Source organism: Phyllobates terribilis, unplaced genomic scaffold (genome assembly GCF_046119375.1).
Source record: "Phyllobates terribilis strain yellow unplaced genomic scaffold, ASM4611937v1 Scaffold_3__8_contigs__length_932513732, whole genome shotgun sequence".
Taxonomy (NCBI): Eukaryota; Metazoa; Chordata; class Amphibia; order Anura; family Dendrobatidae; genus Phyllobates; species Phyllobates terribilis.
Window position 1 is genome coordinate 903,280,364 of NW_027362763.1, and position 22,435 is coordinate 903,302,798.

A 22,435-nucleotide genomic window follows, 5' to 3' on the forward strand; every position below is an offset into this window, starting at 1 on the left:
TGGAAATCTGTGCTTTGGTCTGATGAGTCCAAATTTAAGATCTTTGGTTCCAACCACTGTGTCTTTGTGCGACGCAGAAAAGGTGAACGGATGGACTCTACAGTCATGGCCAAAAGTTTTGAGAATGACACCAAAATTATATTTTCACATGATCTGCTGGCCTCTGGTTTTTATTAGTGTTTGTCTGATGTTTCTATCACATACAGAAATATAATTGCAATCATATTTTGAGTACCAATAGGTTATATTGACAGTTAGAACGAGTTAATGCAGCAAGTCAATATTTGCAGTGTTGCCCCTTCTTCTTCAAGACCTCTGTAATTCTCCCTGGCATGCTCTCAATCAACTTTTGGACCAAATCCTGACTGATAGCAGTCCATTCTTGCATAATCAATGCTTGCATTTTGCCAGAATTTGTTGGTTTTTGTTTGTTCACCCATCTCTTGATGATTGACCACAAGTTCTCAATGGGATTAAGATCTGGGGAGTTTCCAGGCCATGGACCCAAAATCTCTATGTTTTGTTCCATGAACCATTTAGTTATCACCTTTGCTTTATGGCAAGGTGCTCCATCATGCTGGAAAAGGCATTGTTGGGCGCCAAACTGCTCTTGGATGGTTGGGAGAAGTTGCTCTTGGAGGACATTCTGGTACCAATCTTTAATCATGGCTGTGTTTTTAGGCAAGACTGTGAGTGAGCCGATTCCCTTGGCTGAGAAGCAACCCCACACATGAATGGTTTCAGGATGCTTTACAGTTGGCATGAGACAAGACTGGTGGTAGTGCTCACCTCTTCTTCTCCGAATAAGCTGTTTTCCAGATGTCCCAAACAATCGAAAGGGGATTCATCAGAGAAAATGACTTTGCCCCAGTCCTCAGCAGTCCACTCTCCCTGTACCTTTTGCAGAATATCAGTCGGTCCCTGATGTTTTTTCTGGAGAGAAGTGGCTTCTTTGCTGCCCTCCTTGAAGCCAGCCCTTGCTCAAAGAGTCTCCGCCTCACAGTGCGTGCAGAAGCACTCACACCAGCCTGCTGCCATTCCTGAGCAAGCTCGGCACTGCTGGTAGTCCGATCCCGCAGCTGAAACAGTTTTAAGATACGGTCCTGGCGCTTGCTGGTCTTTCTTGGGCACCCTGGAGCCTTTTTGACAACAATGGAAGCTCTCTCCTTGAAGTTCTTGATGATGCGATAGATTGTTGACTGAGGTGCAATCTTTGTAGCTGCGATATTCTTCCCTGTTAGGCCATTTTTGTGCAGTGCAATGATGGCTGCACGTGTTTCTTTAGAGATAACCATGGTTAACTGAAGAGAAACAATGATACCAAGAACCAGCCTCCTTTTAAAGTGTCCAGTGATGTCATTCTTACTTAATCATGACTGATTGATCGCCAGCCCTGTCCTCATCAACACCCACACCTGTGTTAATGGATCAATCACTAAAACGATGTTAGCTGCTCCTTTTAAGGCAGGACTGCAATGATGTTGAAATGTGTTTTGGGGGTTAAAGTTCATTTTCTGGGCAAATATTGACCTTGCAAGTACAGTAATTGCTGTTAAGCTGATCACTCTTTGACATTCAGGAGTATATGCAAATTGCCATTACAAAAAATGAAGCAGTAAACTTTGGAAAAATTACTATTTGTCTCATTCTCAATACTTTTGGCCATGACTGTACAAGCCTGGTTCCCACCATGAAGCAAGGAGGAGGAGGTCTGATGGTGTGGGGGTGCTTTGCTGGTGACACTGTTGGGGATTTATTCAAAATTGAAGGCATACTGAACCAGCATGGCTACCACAGCATCTTGCAGCAGCATGCTATTCCATCCGGTTTGCGTTTAGTTGGACCATCATTTATTTTTTAACAAGACAATGACCCCAAACACACCTCCAGGCTGTGTAAGGGCTATTTGACCAAGAAGGAGAGTGATGGGGTGCTACGCCAGATGACCTGGCCTCCACAGTCACCAGACCTGAACCCAATTGAGATGGTTTGGGGTGAGCTGGACCGCAGAGTGAAGGCAAAAGGGCCAACAAGTGCTAAGCATCTCTGGGAACTCCTTCAAGATTGTTGGAAGACCATTTCCGGTGACTACCTCTTGAAGCTCATCAAGAGAATGCCAAGAGTGTGCAAAGCAGTCATCAAAGCAAAAGGTGGCTACTTTGAAGAACCTAGAATATAAGACATATTTTCAGTTGTTTCACACTTTTTTGTTAAGTATATAATTCCACATGTGTTAATTCATAGTTTTGATGCCTTCAGTGTGAATGTACAATTTTCATAGTCATGAAAATACAGCAAAATCTTTAAATGAGAAGGTGTGTCCAAACTTTTGGTCTGTACTGTATAATTACTCAGAAAACTGGTGACGTGTTCACTACTTATTTCACCCGCTGTATATTTTTGGGCATATATTTGTATAGTTCTCTATTTGCTATGTAATTTCCTATAGTTACAATTAACCAGAAATTATAATTATTTTAATACAAGGATTTACCATAATTGCCACTTATCCTTCCCTTTACCTGCAAGAAGTGTGAACTATCTCCGCTTCAGCTTTCAAGGAAAACTTGGTATAATTTGCTTAGTAATGAGTAATTCACAAAGACAACATGTTTAATTATATAGAATTATGCCTCATTGCAGATGCAGGTTATTCACAGTAACATTTAATGGAGTGAAAATGAGGTGCGCAAATACTTACTCAACATTATTTATTAACCTTTAACACGTTTTTTTGTAATATTCAATGGTCTTAATGCATAAGCACACTAGCAGCACATGTAGTAATTAGACAAAATATAATGTCAGCCAAGTCATAAATACATACTAGACACTTGGCCAAAAAACATGTCTATATGAAGGGTACTTGTTTAGGAAGGAATATTAGTAGTTTGTATATGAGAGTAAAACCTGCATTGTTTGTGTTCTACAAATTTAACATTCCCAAATCCACTGTCATTATATTGGTGACTTGAAGAAGATAAATGAATGGGATAAAATCTTTAAATTTCATTCATGGGGATATTCTCAGGGGTTATTTATTCTCAAGTTGTCTCTTGAGTAGCCCAGAGTTGCTCTGCAGTCTCCGTACAGTCTCTTTGCTTACTGGTTTCCCGCAGGGTGGGCACTACTCCTTGAGTGACAGTTATGGTGAGCAGCCTTGGTGCGTAGCAGAGTTGTAGTATTAGTACAAGTATAAAATTCAGCTCAAATTCTGCTAAAACACATTCAGCTATCTGTGGTTTGCTCTGATTCTACACCGCTATCACTACATTTACACATAGAGATAACTCGGCATTTGGACAAGCAATCAGGTTAATGAGACCCATGATTAGGAGACCTACTCAGAAAGCTGCCAATGGAGGTTGGTTTCTGTATAAGATTTATACCAGCAGCTTGTCAGAAGCTAAAAGGGAGGTGAGCAGTTAACTGCTGTAGAGAAATCAATGGGCTGGACTGAGGTGACTGGCATGTTAGGAGTTAATCCCTCTCCTGGTATGTAGCTACTGCAAACACTTGGTTATGGTCTGAGCAGTTATTTATGGCCCAGCTCCATGGAAAACAGCTTTACAATACCTAATATAAAAGCTCTCACAGCAGAATAACGATAGCAGATTATAAAAAGCAAGTCAATTGCAAACTTGCTTATTTTCATTATAACTAACTAAATTTAATAACATGAGAATACCTCTTCAAGGAGCTTTCCTATTGAATGTGGGATGATGGTAAAAGGTAGTTGGCCTTTTTCATGTGACACTACCCTTTATATATCTGGCTTTAAACAAAAGTGCAAAAATAAATCCTATTTTGTCTATATTAACCAAATAACATTAGTATTTTCAGTTTCACACCACCATTATCAATATAAGAATTATACCAGGCAATACAACAACTTTTCTTTCTACCAATCATTTAAATAGTTATGCAGTATGGTGTTTATAGTGTTTTAGCAGGAGACCAATCATTTGTGCTTCCAATCTTCCCCTATATTTTTTTAAAATATTCAAGATGGAGTGTAAAGGAGCAGAAGAGCAGATTAAAGTATGTATACTATCTCATTGCCTGAAGATTTTTATTTCTGCTTTTTAGAAGCAACATGGAATGCTATGGCTTCAAGTTACAAAAAAATTCAGGCCCATGCAGAGCCACTGATTGTCATATCTTCTCACGTAAGTGCAGCAACTTAGAAACTCTGGTGTTATGAGATAAATAATTTTGCATTTTGAGAGATCAGACTTTTATGGATACGATAATATATAATCTTTTATATCATCTTTTACTTATTAAACTGGAAAAAGGGTGATTTAAACTTTTATATACATTATAAACAATTTATTATGTTATTTACTGAACTTTTTTAGTCTCCTTAGGGATTTTGAACCTGCGAATCGTGATGGGCGGACCCGCTGAAGTTCAGGTCTGACGGGTCCAGACAGATTTAAAAAAAAAGTTTGGTTCGGGACCCGGACCTGATCCAAACTTGGCCATGGGCCCGAACGCATTATAAATTAATGAAGACCTGAACTTTAGGCTGTAAATTGGCTGTAAAATGTTCATAGTAACCGCTAAAGGGCAGCAAAGTAAGTAAAATGTGTGTAAAAGCAGGACAATTACCCTGCAAATAAATGTGAATTGTAAAAAAAAAAAAAAGGGAATAGCAAAAAAAAGTGGATAGGGCAAATAAAAATGACGTGCAGTCCTCCCTGTTTTTGATAACCAGCATCTTTAAAGCAAACAGAAGCTGCAGCTCTCAGCTGTCTGCTTTATCTTGGCTGGTGATCAAAACTAGAGAAGCCCCCATGCCATTTTTTTTAAATCATTTAAATAAATCATTTAAAAAGATGGTGTGTAGTGAGGAGCGAGCATGCTCGCTAGTGCTCGGTGCTCGCCAGAGCATCTCACTGCTCGAGATGCTCGGCGCTCACCGAGTATTTTCGAGTTGCTCGGGGTCTTCTCCCTGCATGTTTGGCGCTCTTTAGAGTGCCTATGAACATGCAGGGATTGCCTGCCACTCACTGTAATGCCGTAGCCATGTTGGTTGTGGCATTACAGTGATTGGCTGGCCGCACAGCGTCATCCGGTCTATATCAGACCTGAAGCCACCATGCTTGTCACAGTCACTCCGGAATCAGACAGCGTAGGGAGAGCTGCTGCTGAGATAGGGAGAGATTTGCTTGTTTATAGTTAGTGTAGGTGTACCAAACTATATTAGAGACACATATCCATCTCAACAAACAGTCCTTCTGAGGACTAATCCATCTGTAGAGATATAAGTCAGGCAGTGTATATAGGCAGGCAGGCAGTGTATATTGCAGACTGCAGTGCACATAGCACAAGAGTCTCCATTCCAGTTCTGTCTGCTGCTGCTGCTAGATATTTCAAGAAATAGGCCCAGGTCTCATGGGCCAGGAATAATTTTTTTTGGATCTTAATCCTCACTATTTGCTTAAAAAGCAATCCAGAGAACACAGTTTTTCTGTTGGCATTGCAGCATACAGCCAGGTCCTTTCCATATTACAGCGCTAAAAATCCAGCTATTTAACACTGTTTTATCCATCACACGGATCACATATATGTTTTCAGAAAATACTACCATTTCTGACCTCTATTAAAAATTTGTTTCAGTGTGTCAGTGAAGCAATTGACACCAGTTTGCTGTTTAAAATAGTTACCTACAGGCCAGGTATTTAAAACTGTGGTTTCTCCATCACACGGATCTCATATACGTTTTCAGAAAATACTGCCATTTCTGATCTCCATTAAAAATTTGTTTCAGTGTGTCAGTGAAGCAATTGACACCAGTTTGCTGTTTAAAATAATTACCTACAGGCCAGGTATTTAAAACTGTGGTTTATCCGTCACACGGATCACATATACGTTTTCAGAAAATACTATCATTTCTGACCTCCATTAAAAATTGGTTTCAGTGTGTCAGTGAAGCAATTGACACCAGTTTGCTGTTCAAAATAGTTAATTACAGGCCAGGTATTTAAAACTGTGGTTTCTCCGTCACATGGATCACATATACTTTTTCCAAAAATACTACCATTTCTGACCTCCATTAAAAATTTGTTTCAGTGTGTCAGTGAAACAATTGAAACCAGTTTTCTGTTCAAAATAGTTACCTACAGGCTAGGTATTTAAAGCAGTGGTTTCTCCGTCACATGGATCATATATATGTTTGCTCCAAATTCAGTCATTTGGTGATGCTGTTAAATATTTCTATACAAAGGCCCAGGTCTCAGGGGCCAGGAATACTTTTCTTTGGATCTTAATCCTCATTATTTGCTTCAAAATCAATCCAGAGAACACCTTTTCTCTGCGCCATTTGCTTGTGTAGGGAGAGGTGCTGCTGTGTCAGGGACAGATTTGCTTGTGTATTAGGTAGTGTAGGGAGAAAAAACATACATTACACATATCCAATCCAAGCAATCCAGAGAACACCATTTTTTCTGCGCCATTTGCTTGTTGGCACTGCAGAATACAGCCAGGTCCTTTCCATAATAGAGCGCTAGAATTCGAGCTATTTAAAACGATGTTTTCTCCGTCAAATGGATCACATATACGTTGTCAGAAAATACTGCCATTTCTGGCCTCCATTAAAAATTTCCTTTAGTGTGTCATTGAAGCAATTCACCGCAGTTTGCTGTTCAAACTACTTACCTACAGGCCAGGTATTTAAAACTCTGTTTTCTCCGACAAACGGATCACACATACGTTGTCAGAAAATATTGCCATTTCTGGCCTCCATTAAAAATTTCCTTTAGTGTGTCAGTGAAGCAATTCACAGCAGTTTCCTGGTCAAACTACTTGCATGTAGGCCAGGTATTTAAAATGCTGTTTTCTCCATCACACGGATCACATATAAGTTCGCTCCAAACTCAGTCATTTGTAGTGAGCGTGGAAGATACTGTCCTCCATTTAAAATGGGCAAGGCACGGGGCAAGGGACGGGGAACTGGACGTGATGGTAATGGTGCATGCAGAGGCCGAGGACAAGGCCGTGGGCAAGCCGAAATTGTGCCACAACAAACACCCATATCTTCTCATCTTACCTTCCTGTCCCAATTTCTAGGGGACCGCATCACACCACTATTGAACCCAGAGCAGTGTCAAAAGGTTGTTGGTTGGATAGAGGATAATGCTTCCAGTCACTTAGCCACCACCATCACCAACCTGTCTTCCACACGGTCAAATCTCAGTAGCCGTGAGTCTGGACCGCATATTTCTCACCCTCATCCTCCTTCCTCCCACCATGCCGAGTACCCAGAGACAACTGATCCCACATTTGGACATTCTGAAGAGCTGTTCACTTTTCCATTTATAGATTCTGGCCTCTCGCCCGGTCCACTTGAAGCGGGGCAAGAGGAGATGGCGTTTAGCGATGCCCAAATATTTGAGCAGCCACCATCACACAAGTCGACGGTGGGAAAGTGTCACAAGAGGTGGACGATGATGAGAATTGTCAGAAAGTCAGGAGGAAGACCAGGGTGCGGAAGTGGAAGACGAGGTGGTGGATGATATAGTAAATGACCCAACCTGGCAGGAGGACATGCAGAGCGAGGACAGCAGCACACAAGGGGAGGTAGGCAGAGCACCCCAACAGGCAGGAAGAAGCAGTGTGGTGGCCGCAGACAGAAGGAAGGCAACCGTTCCCCGTAACACCAACATGAAGGAAGTTACCAGTACAACTGTTAGGTCTTCCCGAGTCTGCCGATAACCCCAAAAAGGTCATTTGCACCACCTGCCAGGCCAGCATGAGCAGGGGTGGCAATACAACCGGCCTGACCACCACCTGGCACATGGCAGCAAAGCACCCGACTTTGTGGGCTGAACCCCAGGGTCCAGGAACAGTGTCTGCACGTGGCACCATTGCTTCTTCCGCTGTTGAGCATGCAAGCCAATCCCCTGTCCATGGTGTCCATGGTGCATGCGAAGACGCCTCCTGCCCTGCACCTGTAGTTGCACACTCTCAAGTAGCAGTATCAGGAAGCACGTCCAAGTCCTTCTCCATACCCCAGTCCTTGGAACGCAAGAGCAAATATGCAGCCAACGCCCCACAGGCCACACTACTAAATTCTCACATTTCACGACTGCTTGCGCTCGAAATGTTGTCTTTTAGGCTCGTGGAGATGGAAGCATTCCACATCCTGATGGCTGCGGCCGTCCCTCGGTACTCGCTCCCCAGCCGCCCCTATTTCTCCCTGTGTGCCATCCCCGCATTACACAAGCACGTGTCCCAAAAAATTAGCCGTGCTCTCAACAACGCAGTTACCGGTAAAGTCCACCTAACCACGGACATGTGGACAAGTGCTTGTGGGCAGGGAAGGTACATCTCGCTGACGGCACACTGGGTAAACATAGTGGAAGCCGGGACCCAGTCGGACCTTGGGACGGAACACGTCCTCCCGACGCCAAGGATTGAGGGCCCTAGGTCAATCAGGGTTGCACCCATGGTCTACAGCTCCTGCACCTCATCCTCCTCAGCCTCCTCCTCCTCTTCAGCATCCATCTCCGAAATGACAACATCAGTCACAAGCTGGAAGCACTGCAGTACTGCCTCAGCCAAGCGGCAAAAGGCTGTGCTGAAGCTAATATGCTTAGCTGAAAAACCGCACAATGCTGAAGAGTTGTGGACAGCTCTGAAAGAGCAGGCAGAACTGTGTCTCACACCGCTGAACCTACAGCCAGGCATGGTCGTGTGTGACAATGGCCGGAACCTGGTGGTGGCTCTGAGGCGAGTCGAGCTCATACACGTACCATGCCTGGCCCATTTGCTTAACCTCGTGGTTCAGTGGTTTCTCAAATCCTACCCGCAGCTGTCGGATCTGCTTGTTAAAGTACGCCACCTGTGTGCCCATTTTAGAAAGTCATCTACAGCTTCCGCCGCCCTTGCCATGCTTCAGCAGCGTTTGCAGCTTACGGCTCACAGACTGGTGTGTGATGTCCCCACGCGTTGGAACTCTACACTGCAGAAGAGGGCAGTTGTTGAGTACCAGCATCAGCAAGGCCGTCGGTATTCAGTTCAGACTCCACAAATAAGACCTCAGGAGTGGACATGGATGTCAGACATATGTACCATCCTCCAAAACTTTGAGGACTACACCAAGATGGTGAGCCGCGATGACGCCATAATTAGCATCACCATCCCGCTTCTCTGTCTTCTGAAACGCTCTCTGCTCACAATCAAAGAGGATGCATTGCAGGCGGAGCATGATGAGATGGAGCAAGGAACCATATAGGGTGATTCCACACAGCTAAGCCCTCATCTCATCCCAATGTGGATTGGGTGACAATGAGGAAGAGGAGGAGGAGGAGGAAGGACAGGAGCTAGTTTCATGCACTATAGACGGTACTACTTGCATAGCTGTCATACCGTCTGTTCAGCGTGGATGGCCAGAGGACAGAGAGGAGGAGAGTCAGTTATCCTCTTGGTGAGAACATGGTAGTCTTGCCTTTTAGTAGTCTGGCACGCATGGCTGAGTTTATTTTACGCTGTCTTTCCCATGACCCTCACATTCTCAAAATTTTGGGTGACAGTCATTACTGGTTGGTGACACTTCTAGACGCATGCTACAAGGAGAACTTTCTATCTCTCATTCCTGAGGCGGACAGGTCTACAAAAATGGGGCTGTACCTGAAGGCCCTTGTTGCGGAACTATTAAAGAAATTCCCATCTGAAAACGTTGGCGGCAGAGGTCACACTTCGTTGGACAACCAAGGAGTACAGGCGAGAGAGACACAACTTCAATCCAGCAGAGGCAGGAGAACACTGTCAAAGTTCTGGGAGAGTTTTCTCAGACCCTCCCATCGCACAGGCCCTGAGGCGCGGGGTACTCTCACAAGGAGTGCAAAGTTTGGGAAGATGCTGAGGGAGTACCTTGTCAACCGTACCAACGTCCTCCGTGATTCCGCTGTGCCTTATAATTATTGGGTATCCAAGCTGGATACATGGAATGAACTGACTCTCTATGCCTTGGAGATCCTGGCCTACCCCGCCGCCAACGTTTTATCAGAGCGGATTTTTAGTGCCGCTGGTGGAATTATAACTGATAAGTGCATCCGCCTGTCAACTGAAAATGCTGATAGGCTGACTCTTATAAAAATGAACAAGGGCTGGATTGGGCCCGACTTCTCAACACCACCGAATGATAGCAGCGTAACATAAACTCAAATCCAGTGTCTTTTCTTGGGAGGAGTATTCCCATTAGTGTTGAGCCACCCCCGTAGTGTTCGGGTTCGATTCGGTTCGTTGAACACCGGGATGTTCGAGGAACTGTTCGTCGAACTGTTCGTCGAACACCTTAGAACACCGTCGAACACAGGTAAAACCAATGGCAGGCAAACAAAAACACATAGAAACACATAGAAAACACCTTCAAAGGTGTCCAAAAGCTGACAAACTGCTCAGAAGACGCTCTCTTTAAAAAAGCTGGCCGGCAATTCAGCAGCGGCATACACTGGTATCCGACAATTTAGACAAGAAGGAATAGAGCATCACACATAGATTAGATAGATAGAAACATGTCAGTCACATATATAAGAAGTACAGTGACAGTGTTGGTTACTGTACTTGTCATGTAGTGTAAAGGATTTATTAAAAAAAATATTAGTGTTTTCATGCACCGTCTCTTTAAAAAAGCCGGCCGGCAATTCAGCAGCGGTACCCGACAATTTATAACAGAAAGAATAGAGCAGCACACATAGATTAGATAGATAGAAACATGTCAGTCACATATATATGAAGTACAGTGACAGTGTTGGTTACTGTACTTGTCATTTAGTGTAAAGGATTTACTTAAAAAAATAATAGTGTTTTCATGCACCGTCTCTTTAAAAAAGCCGCCGGCAATTCCGCAGCGGTACCCGAAAATTTAGAACAGAAAGATAGAGCATCACACATAGATTAGATAGATAGAAACATGTCAGTCACATATATAAGAAGTACAATGACAGTGTTGGTTACTGTACTTGTCATTTAGTGTTAAAATAAAGGATTTATTAAAAAAAAATTGGCGTGGGGTTCCCCGTAATTTTAGTCTCTAGCGGAGGTTAAGCAGACGGCTGGGGCAATTGTTTGAAGCCTGGGAAGGGGGTAATACCCACGGAGCTTCCCAGGCTACTAATATCAGCCCCCAGCTGAATACCTAGCCTTTACTAGCTATTAAAATGGGGGACCCCTCAAAAAAATGACGTGTGGTCCCCCCTATTTTAATAACTAGCAAAGGCTAGGCAGACAGTTGGGGGCTGATATTAATAGCCTAGGAAGGGTGCCATGAATATTGGCCCCCTCCCAGGCTAGAAACACCAGCCGTCAGTCGCCCCAGAAATGGCGCATCCGTAGGATGCGCCAATTCTGGCACTTAGCCTCGCTCTTCCCACTGCCCTGTAGCGGTGGCAGTGGGGTAATAGGGCTGGTGTTGATGTCAGCTTATAATGCCAGCTGACATCAAGCCCAGGTTAGTAATGGAGAGGCGTCTATAAGACACCCCCACTAACCCCATAGTCAAAGTTAAAAAAAAACACAAACACCCAGAATAAAGTCCTTTAATTGAAATAAACACACAATTCTTTATTGTTCTAAATTAAACCATACTTACCATCACGCCCATTCCAGCTGAAGCCAACGATCTCCTGCAATAAAAGTAAAATAATAAACCAACATCATCCTTACCTTTCGATGGTTCCCAGGACAGCTCCAGCTCTGCTACATCGAGATGACAGGCTGGACCGCAGCAGAAAGCTGCCATCCAGCCTGTCATCCCGCAGACACTGAGAAGCTCAGGCATGCTTGCGCTCCTCAGTGTCTCGCTGTGACGGCATCCAGATGAGCCGAGTTCTTTGGACATGAACTCAGCTCATCTTTATGCCGTCACAGCGAGACACTGAGGAGTGCAAGCATGCCTGCGCTTCTCAGTGTGTGCGGCATGGCAAGCTGGATGGCAGCGTTTTGCTGCGATCCAGCCTGTTATGTGAATGTAGCAGAGCTGAAGCCGTCGTGGCAACCATGGAAAGGTAAGGATGATGTTGGTTTATTATTTTACTTTTATTGCAGGAGATCGTTGGCTTCAGCTGGAATGGGCGTGATGGTAAGTATGGTTTAATTCAGAACAATAAAGAATTGTGTCTTTATTTCAATTAAAGGACTTTATTCTTGGTGTTTGTGGTTTTTTTTAACTTTGACTATGGGGTTAATAATGGGGGTGTCTTATAGACGCCTCTCCATTACTAACCTGGGCTTGATGTCAGCTGGCATTATAAGCTGACATCAACCCCAGCCCTATTACCCCACTGCCACCGCTACAGGGCAGTGGGAAGAGCGAGGCTAAGTGCCAGAATTGGCGCATCCTACGGATGCGCCATTTCTGGGGCGACTGACGGCTGGTGTTTCTAGCCTGGGAGGGGGCCAATATTCATGGCACCCTTCCTAGGCTATTAATATCAGCCCCCAACTGTCTGCCTAGCCTTTGCTAGTTATTAAAATAGGGGGGACCCCACGTCATTTTTTTGAGGGGTCCCCCATTTTAATAGCTAGTAAAGGCTAGGTATTCAGCTGGGGGCTGATATTAGTAGCCTGGGAAGCTCCGTGGGTATTACCCCCTTCCCAGGCTTCAAACATCTGCCCCAGCCGTCTGCTTAACCTCTGCTAGAGCATAAAATTATGGGAAACCTCACGCCAATTTTTTTTTAAATAAATCCTTTATTTTAGCACTAAATGACAAGTACAGTAATCAACACTGTCACTGTACTTCATATATATGTGACTGACATGTTTCTATCTATCTAATCTATGTGTGATTCTCTATTCCTTCTATTCTAAATTGTCGGGTACCGCTGCTGAAATGCCGGCCGGCTTTTTTAAAGAGACGGTGCATGAAAACACGATTATTTTTTTTAATAAATCCTTTACACTAAATGACAAGTACAGTAAGCAACACTGTCACTGTACTTCATATATATGTGACTGACATGTTTCTATCTATCTAATCTATGTGTGAATCTCTATTCTTTCTGTTCTAAATTGTCGGGTACCGGTGTATGCCGCTGCTGAATTGTCTGCTTTTCATGTTTCACTGTGAGCACTGTTTCCATCGATTTGGGCAATCACTGTAATGCCACAACCACCATGGCTGTGGCATTACAGTGAGTGGCAGACAATCCCTGCATGATTGGTGCTCTAAATAGCGCCAGACCTGCAGGACATGCTTTTGGTGCACGAACAGTTATCGAACATAACCTCGAACAGCCGAATTTTTTGTAAATCGTTCGGGTTCGTCGAACAACCCAAAACAGCTCGAATTTGAGATTGGCGAACAGTTCTAGTCGAACACCGCTCATCTCTAATTCCCATGCATCTTTTCACACCCACACATGGGTATACGCTTCCTGATTTTGGCTATTTTCTCCTGTCCTCCTCCTTCTCCTCATCCTCCACCACCATATCACCAGTGTGACCGTTGTCCATGATGCAACACCCACATAATTTTTTTAAAGGGTGTTTATGATGCTGGTAAAAAAAATTTTTATACAGTATGTTCATGTATACACTCCAGGTGTAAATGTTTGTCAGCCCATACACTTAGTGCATGGGCATTACAAGCAAAGGAGGCCCGCTTCTTTCAAATGGGAACATTTTTTTATGAGGCTCTCCTCCACGTCTATTCCAAGAGTCATTGAAGTGCCTCCAAATTTTTGGCAGCCCTTGCATTCACTGCATAGGCCAACACTATGGGAGACTCTCTCCTTTCTAATGGGAATTTGTCGTTACTGTGGCCCTGCTCTATGTGTCTTTAAAATTTTTAGTGGGGTTTTTCCTAAAATTGGTCAGTCGTTGGACTCAATGCATACCCTATAACTTTTTAGCAGACTCTCTCCTTTCTAATGGGAACATGTCGTACCTTGTTACTGTGGCCCTGCTCTATGTGTCTTTAAATTCTTAGTGGAGTTTTTCCTAAAATTGGTCAGCCGTTGGACTCTCTGGATACCCTATAACTGTATAGCAGACCCTCACCTTTCCAATGGGAATAAGTCGTACTCGTTACATTGGCCCTGCTCTGTATGTGTTTAAATTCTTAGTGGCGTTTTTCCTAAAATTGGTCAGCCGTTGGACTCACTGCATACCATATAACTGTATAGCAGACTCTATCCTTTCTAATGGGAACATGTCGTACTCGTTACTGTGGCACTGCTCTGTGTGTCTTTAAATTCTTAGTAGGGTTTTTCCTAAAATTGGTCAGCTGTTGAACTCACTGCATACCGTATAACTGTATTACAGACCTTCTCCTTTCTAATAGGAGCATGTCGTACTTGTTAGTGTGGCCCTGCTCCGTGTGTCTTTAAATTCTTACTGGGGTTTTTCCTAAAATTGGTGAGCCTTTGGACTCACGGCATACCCTATAACTGTATAGCAGACTCTCTCCTTTCTTAAGGGAATTTGTCATTACTGTGGACCTGCTCTATTTGTCTTTAAATTCTTAGTGGGGTTTTTCCTAAAATTGTTCAGCTGTTGGACTCACTGCATACCCTATAACTGTATAGCACACTGTCTCCTTTCTAATGGGAATTTGTAGTTACTGTGGCCCTGCTCTATGTGTCTTTAAATTCTTAGTGGGGTTTTTCCTAAAATTGGTCAGCCGTTGGACTCACTGCATACCCTATAACTGTATAGGAGACTCTCTCCTTTCTAATGGGAATTTGTCGTTACTGTGGCCCTGCTCTATATGTCTTTAAATTCTTAGTGGGCTTTTTCCTAAAATTGGTCAGTCTTTGGACTCACGACATACCCTATAACTGTATAGCAGACTGTCTCCTTTCTAATGGGAATTTGTCGCTACTGTGGCCCTGCTCTATGTGTCTTTAATTACTTTGTGGGGTTTTTCCTAAAATTGGTCAGCCGTTGGACTCACTGCATACCCTATAACTGTATAGCAGACTCTCTCCTTTCTAATGGGAATTTGTCATTACTGTGGCTCTGCTCTATGTGTCTTTAAATTCCTAGTGAGGTTTTTACTAAAATTGGTCAGCCGCTGGACTCACTGCATAACCTATAATTGTATAGCAGACTCTCTCATTTCTAAAGGGAATTTGTCATTACTGTGGCCCTGCTCTGTGTGTCTTTAAATTCTTAGTGGGGTTTTTCTTAAAGTTGGTCAGCCGTTGGACTCACTGCATACCCTATAACTGTATAGCCGACTCTCTCATTTCTAATGGGAACATGTTGTACTCATTACTGTGGCCCTGCTCTGTGTGTCTTTAAATTCTTAGTGGGGTTTTTCCTAAAATTGGTCAGCCGTTGGACTCACTGCATACCGTATAACTGTATAGCAGACTCTCTCCTTTCTTATGGGAATTTGTCGTTACTGTGGCCCTGCTCTATGTGTCTTTAAATTCTTAGTGGGGTTTTTCCTAAAATTGGTCAGCCATTATACTCACTGCATACCCTATAACTGTATAACAAACTCTCTCCTTTCTAATGGGAACATGTCGTACTCGTTATTGTGGCCTTGCTCTGTGTGTCTTTAATTTCTTAGTGGGGTTTTTCCTAAAATTGGTCAGCCGTTACACTCACTGCTTACCCTATAACTGTATAGCAGACTCTCTCATTTCTAATGTGAACATGTTGTACTCATTACTGTGGCCCTGCTCTATGTGTTTTTAAATTCTTAGTGGGTTTTTTCCTAAAATTGGTCAGCTGTTGGACTCACTGCATACCCTATAACTGTATAGCAGACTCTCTCCTTTCTTATGGGAATTTGTTGTTAATGTGGCCCTGCTCTATGTGGTTTTAAATTCTTAGTGGGCGTTTTCCTAAATTTGGTCAGCCGTTGGACTCACTGCATACCCTATAACTGTATAGCAGACTCTCTCCTTCTTATGGGAATTTGTCGTTACTGTGGCCCTGCTCTATGTGTCTTTAAATTCTTAGTTGGGCTTTTCCTAAAATTGGTCAGCCGTTATACTCACTGCATACCCTATAACTTTATAGCAGACTCTCTCCTTTCTAATGGGAACATGTCGTACTCTTTACTGTGGCCCTGCTCTGTGTGTCTTTAAATTCTTAGTGGGGTTTATCCTAAAGTTGGTCAGCCGTTGGACTCATTGCATACCCAATAACTGTATAGCAGACGCTCTCCTTTCTAATGGGAACATGTCGTACTCGTTACTGTGGCCCTGCTTTGTGTGTCTTTAATAGAGATGAGCGTTGTTCTACTCGAACTATTCGCCAATCTCAAATTCGAGCTGTTTTGGGCGGTGTTCGAGCCGGTCGGCGAACACGAACAATTTGAGAAAAATTCGGCTGTTCGAGGTTATGTTCGATAACTGTTCGTGCACCAAAATCATAACTGGATTTTTTCTCAGTAATGATGAAAATTAATGTTAATACGCAGTTTGAGTGTACAGCGGGGCGGGGGGAGGGGCAGGGGATGGATCTCTGCAGGAACAATGAAGATCTCCATTTTTTTTTCTCTTTCCCGCATTTGCAGTGGGGAGGTGCAATCTGTCAGCCTATCAGCAGCGCACACACGGAGCGAAGTGCTTTTTTTCACACAAGCAAGGGCATGTGTGATTGGCAGTGTATGTCACATGTCCTTGCCCTATAAGACCAAGCCATTTTCCCCGTCGCCACCATTTTCTCACTGCTGCAGCTGCATGTTAGACGGCACCGCTGTTGCTGTGTGCGCTATACCTTGTTAATTTCAAGCCAATTTTCGCACAAATATACAGATAGCTTGGGAGTAGGGAATAGTTGTGATTGCAGTCCTTTTAAGGACTAGGTTACAGCATTTCCTCCGACTTTTATCAAGCAGGTCTGTGCTCTTAAATAGATAGATTGTGGGAGTAAAGACTAATTGTAATTGGAGTCCTTTTCAGGACTAGGTTACATCAGTTCCTATCAGTTTTTGCCAGGCAGGTCTGTGCCAGTGCTGTGCAAGTTTTTTTCACAGCATTTGGCTGAATCTAGCAAAGCTAATCCTTTTTGGCCTATTGCAGAGTGTGTTAGTCAGTGGAGTAGCCTATCTGTGTTGCAAGATATACCACCTGTGTATAGAATACCAATTTTTTTACTGCACCTAGTGAAGTAAAATCTTTTGGGCATAGCATCATTCTATTAGTCCATCTATACTGACCTCCATCAGGTTGCAAACTGAATATAATTTTTTTCTGCATCTAGCTCTGAAAAAATATTTGGGCTTCTAGCAGTGTGTGGGACTTGGTCTATTAGTCCATCTATACTGACCTCCATCAGGTTGCAAATTAAAAATAATTTTTTTCTTCATTTAGCTCTGAAAAAATATTTGGGCTTCTAGCAGTGTGTGGGACTTGTTCTATTAGTCCTTCTATACTGACCTCCAGCAGGTTGCAAATTGAATATAATTTTTTTCTGCATCTAGCTCTGAAAAAATATTTGGGCTTCTAGCGGTGTGTGGGACTTGGTCTATTAGTCCATCTATACTGACCTCCATCAGGTTGCAAATTAAAAATAATTTTTTTCTGCATCTAGCTCTGAAAAAATATTTGGGCTTCTAGCAGTGTGTGGGACTTGGTCTATTAGTCCATCTATACTGACCTCCATCAGGTTGCAAATTAAAAATAATTTTTTTCTTCATTTATCTCTGAAAAAATATTTGGGCTTCTAGCAGCGTGTGGGACTTGTTCTAGTAGTCCATCTATACTGACCTCCATCAGGTTGCAAATTAAAAATAATTTTTTTCTGCATCTAGCTCTGAAAAAATATTTGGGCTTCTAGCAGTGTGTGGGACTTGGTCTATTAGTCCATCTATACTGACCTCCATCAGGTTGCAAATTAAAAATAATTTTTTTCTGCATCTAGCTCTGAAAAAATATTTGGGCTTCTAGCAGTGTGTGGGACTTGGTCTATTAGTCCATCTATACTGACCTCCATCAGGTTGCAAACTAAAAATAATTTTTTTCTGCATCTAGCTCTGAAAAAATATTTGGGCTTCTAGCAGTGTGTGGGACTTGGTCTATTAGTCCATCTATACTGACCTCCATCAGGTTGCAAATTAAAAATAATTTTTTTCTTCATTTAGCTCTGAAAAAATATTTGGGCTTCTAGCAGTATGTGGGACTTGTTCTATTAGTCCTTCTATACTGACCTCCAGCAGGTTGCAAATTGAATATAATTTTTTTCTGCATCTAGCTCTGAAAAAATATTTGGGCTTCTAGCGGTGTGTGGGACTTGGTCTATTAGTCCATCTATACTGACCTCCATCAGGTTGCAAATTAAAAATAATTTTTTTCTGCATCTAGCTCTGAAAAAATATTTGGGCTTCTAGCAGTGTGTGGGACTTGGTCTATTAGTCCATCTATACTGACCTCCATCAGGTTGCAAATTAAAAATAATTTTTTTCTGCATCTAGCTCTGAAAAAATATTTGGGCTTCTAGCAGTGTGTGGGACTTGGTCTATTAGTCCATCTATACTGACCTCCATCAGGTTGCAAATTGAATAAAAAAAATTTCTGCATCTAGCTCTGAAAAAATATTTGGGCTTCTAGCGGTGTGTGGGACTTGGTCTATTAGTCCATCTATACTGACCTCCATCAGGTTGCAAATTAAAAATAATTTTTTTCTGCATCTAGCTCTGAAAAAATATTTGGGCTTCTAGCAGTGTGTGGGACTTGGTCTATTAGTCCATCTATACTGACCTCCATCAGGTTGCAAATTAAAAATAATTTTTTTCTTCATTTAGCTCTGAAAAAATATTTGGGCTTCTAGCAGTGTGTGGGACTTGTTCTATTAGTCCTTCTATACTGACCTCCAGCAGGTTGCAAATTGAATATAATTTTTTTCTGCATCTAGCTCTGAAAAAATATTTGGGCTTCTAGCGGTGTGTGGGACTTGGTCTATTAGTCCATCTATACTGACCTCCATCAGGTTGCAAATTAAAAATAATTTTTTTCTGCATCTAGCTCTGAAAAAATATTTGGGCTTCTAGCAGTGTGTGGGACTTGGTCTATTAGTCCATCTATACTGACCTCCATCAGGTTGCAAACTGAATAAAAAAATTTTCTGCATCTAGCTCTGAAAAAATATTTGGGCTTCTAGCGGTGTGTGGGACTTGGTCTATTAGTCCATCTATACTGACCTCCATCAGGTTGCAAATTAAAAATAATTTTTTTCTGCATCTAACCCAGCCAATAGTTTTGGCCTAATACCACAGTTTGGCCACTCAGCTCTGCTCGGTTACCATCCATTGTTTTTTTGTGCAAACAACTCCAGAGTTGTGAATTAGTTAACCACCAAAATGAGTGGAAAAAGGCCTGCTGCTGGTGGAAAGGGGAATAGGCGTGTTGGGAAGGGGAAAAAAGGTTGTGTCCGTGGGGTAGGTGCAGAAGAAAGACCATCTTCCAGCCAAACTAAAATGTCTACTTCTTTTAGCGGACAATGTGATAAGATCCCTTTCTTACGGCCACGCCAATCGCTTCAAATTCCAGATGAGGCACAAAAACAGCAGGTGCTTCAACGGATATCAAGTGCTCCTTTAAGTGGGCTCTCCTCCACATCAACTTCAACATCACAAATACTCCAGTCCTCAAAGGTGTCACCCAAATCGCACTTGCTTCCTCACAGCTCCCAAATCTCCAGCTGCCCATCTGAGTATGAGGTAGAACAGATGGTTGAGTCTGCAGAGCTGTTTACTCATACTATAGCCTGGGAATCAGAGGTCGACTCCAGCGCTTCTGTGAATCCAGACGAGGAAATGATCTGCACTGATGCCCAGAATCTTTATGAGTCGTATCCAGGACCAGACGCAGAAGGTTCTGACCATAATGTAGACCCTCATTCCCAAACTGTAACTCCTGTTGGTGGAGACAATGAGGACGACGATGATAAGACTCAAATACCTGATTGGAGCGACAACTTTAGTTTTTTGTCAGGGCAGGAACAGGTTGGCTCTGAGGACGACGGGTGTGATAACGCACAGGGTGATGATGATGAGGTCGGAGATCCCACTTACTGTCAACCCACAGTCAGCCAAGAGATGAGGTCAGCAGAGGAGGTGGAGGAAGATGCTAGTGACGACGAGGTCAGGTTGCGCCTTCCTGGACAGAGACGTAGTACTGGAAGCACGTCAACAACTGCATCCTCAAACACAACTCTGCCTCTCACCACAAGTCGTGGTGGCTCTTCAGGTCGCATGGGTGCTAAGCCTTGCATAGCCTGGGCATTTTTTCAGATCGATAAAGATGACCCAACTCGTGTTATCTGTAACATTTGTCAGCAAAAGCTAAGTAGAGGCCAAAAAATACATAGTTTGAGTGCTTCATGCATGAACCGGCAAATGGACATGAAGCATAAGTTGCAGTGGGAAGCTCAGTGTGCTACAATGCGGCCTAGCCGGCCGGGCCAACCACCGTCTGCCATATCTTGTGCATCCGCGGCCTCTTCATCCTCTGTGACTGGGGGGACAGCAGTCACACCTGTTTTGGGGCGCAGACCTGCCACCTCTTTACCCGCAACAGCCAGCGTGATTGGCAGGTCATCATTTTCTTTGGAGGTGGTAACACCAGCTGGTCTTGAGCGCTGTCCGACATCGATAGCACCACCTTTGGATCAAGGCAACCTAACATGTCCGCCTGCATCTTCCTCACAGACCGGCAGTTTGCCGGGGACACCCTTATCAACCCCGTCTAAGCACAATAGCCAGCCCTCGGTCCCTCAGATGTGGACAAGTAAAAGACCATTTCCTCCTAGCCATGAGAAAGCTAAGAGGTTGAATTTCACCATCTGCAAGCTCTTGGCTACAGAAATGCTGCCTTTCCGCCTGGTGGACACAGAGGATTTTCGAGACCTTATGTCCGTCGCAGTGCCCCAGTACCAGATGCCCAGTCGGCACTACTTCTCAAAGAAAGGTGTGCCTGCGCTCCACCAGCATGTCGCACACAACATCACCGCTTCTTTGAGAAACTCTGTGTGTGACAGGGTGCATTTCACCACAGACACTTGGACGAGTAGGCATGGACAGGGGCGTTACATGTCGCTGACTGGGCACTGGGTAACTATGGTGACAGCAGGACAAGGGGCTGCTGTCCAAGTCTTGCCGTCCCCACGAGTTGTGCGTCAATCCTCTTTATGTCAAAGTTCCTCCACTGCTTCTGCCTCCTCAACCTCCTCTCGGTCTTCCACCTGCACCCAAAGCCTGTCTGGTCATGCCACAAGCTTTCTAACTGCGCAGAAGGGATCCTGCACACCTCCTTACTATGCTGGCAGTAGGGCTCAACGTCATCAGGCGGTTTTTACATTGAAATGTCTGGGAAATGTGAGTCACACAGCTGAGGAGTTGTGGTCAGCTCTGGAGAACCAATTTCATGAATGGTTGTCTCCACTGGACCTGAAACCAGGGAAGGCCGTGTGCGACAATGCTGCAAACCTGGGTGCGGCCCTTCGCCGGGGCAATGTCACACACGTGCCTTGTATGGCTCACGTGTTGAACCTGGTTGTCCAGCAATTTTTAGCCCACTATCCCAGACTAGATGGCCTTCTGCAGAGGGCACGGTCGCTGTGTGCTCACTTCCGCCGTTCGCATCCCGCAGCTCAGCGACTTACATCTCTACAGAAGTCGTTGGGCCTGCCACTTCACCGGCTAAAATGCGATGTGCCTACCCGGTGGAATTCAACTCTGCACATGTTGCAGCGACTGTGGCAGCACCGACAAGCCCTGGTGCAATACGTTCTGACGTATAGCCTGGGCCAACGAGATTCAGAGGTGGGGCAAATCACGCTGGAGGAGTGGTCTCAGATCAGGGACCTATGCACCCTTCTGCACAGTTTTGAAATGGCGACGAAGATGTTTAGTGCTGACGATGCCATTTTCAGCATGACTATTCCGGTGATTTACATGCTGGAGCACATGTTAAACAGAATTCGGAGTCAGGTGGTGGCACAAGAGGAGGTGGAGGAAGTAGAGGAGGAGGAGTTGTATGCGGAAGGGCTAACATCTGCAAGGTCCAGACGGTCGGCAGCACCAAGGCGGCAGGCATGTGAGGGTGGGGGAGATGATTTTACCAGGGCGCATGGTAGCAGCCAAACTAGTGAGGAAGGTGCAGGAGCCCAGGAAGAAGTGGAGGATGAACTGATGGAAGACTCATCAGATGAGGGAGACCTTGATCACATTTCTGTTGTGCGAGGTTGGGGGGAGAGGACAGAGGAAGGAAGCATGATTGTTACCTCGCCACCAACACAACAGGGACTTGGTGCTCCTGGATGCGCAACACACATGAGTGCCTTCTTGCTGCACTACCTGCAACATGACCCTCGAATTGTGAGAATTAGAAATAATCCTGACTACTGGGTTGCCACACTGTTAGATCCCCGGTACAAAAGTAAATTTGCAGAAATTATTCCTGCCATAGAAAGAGATGCACGCATGCAGGAGTATCAGCAGAGACTGTTGCAGAATCTTACATGTGCT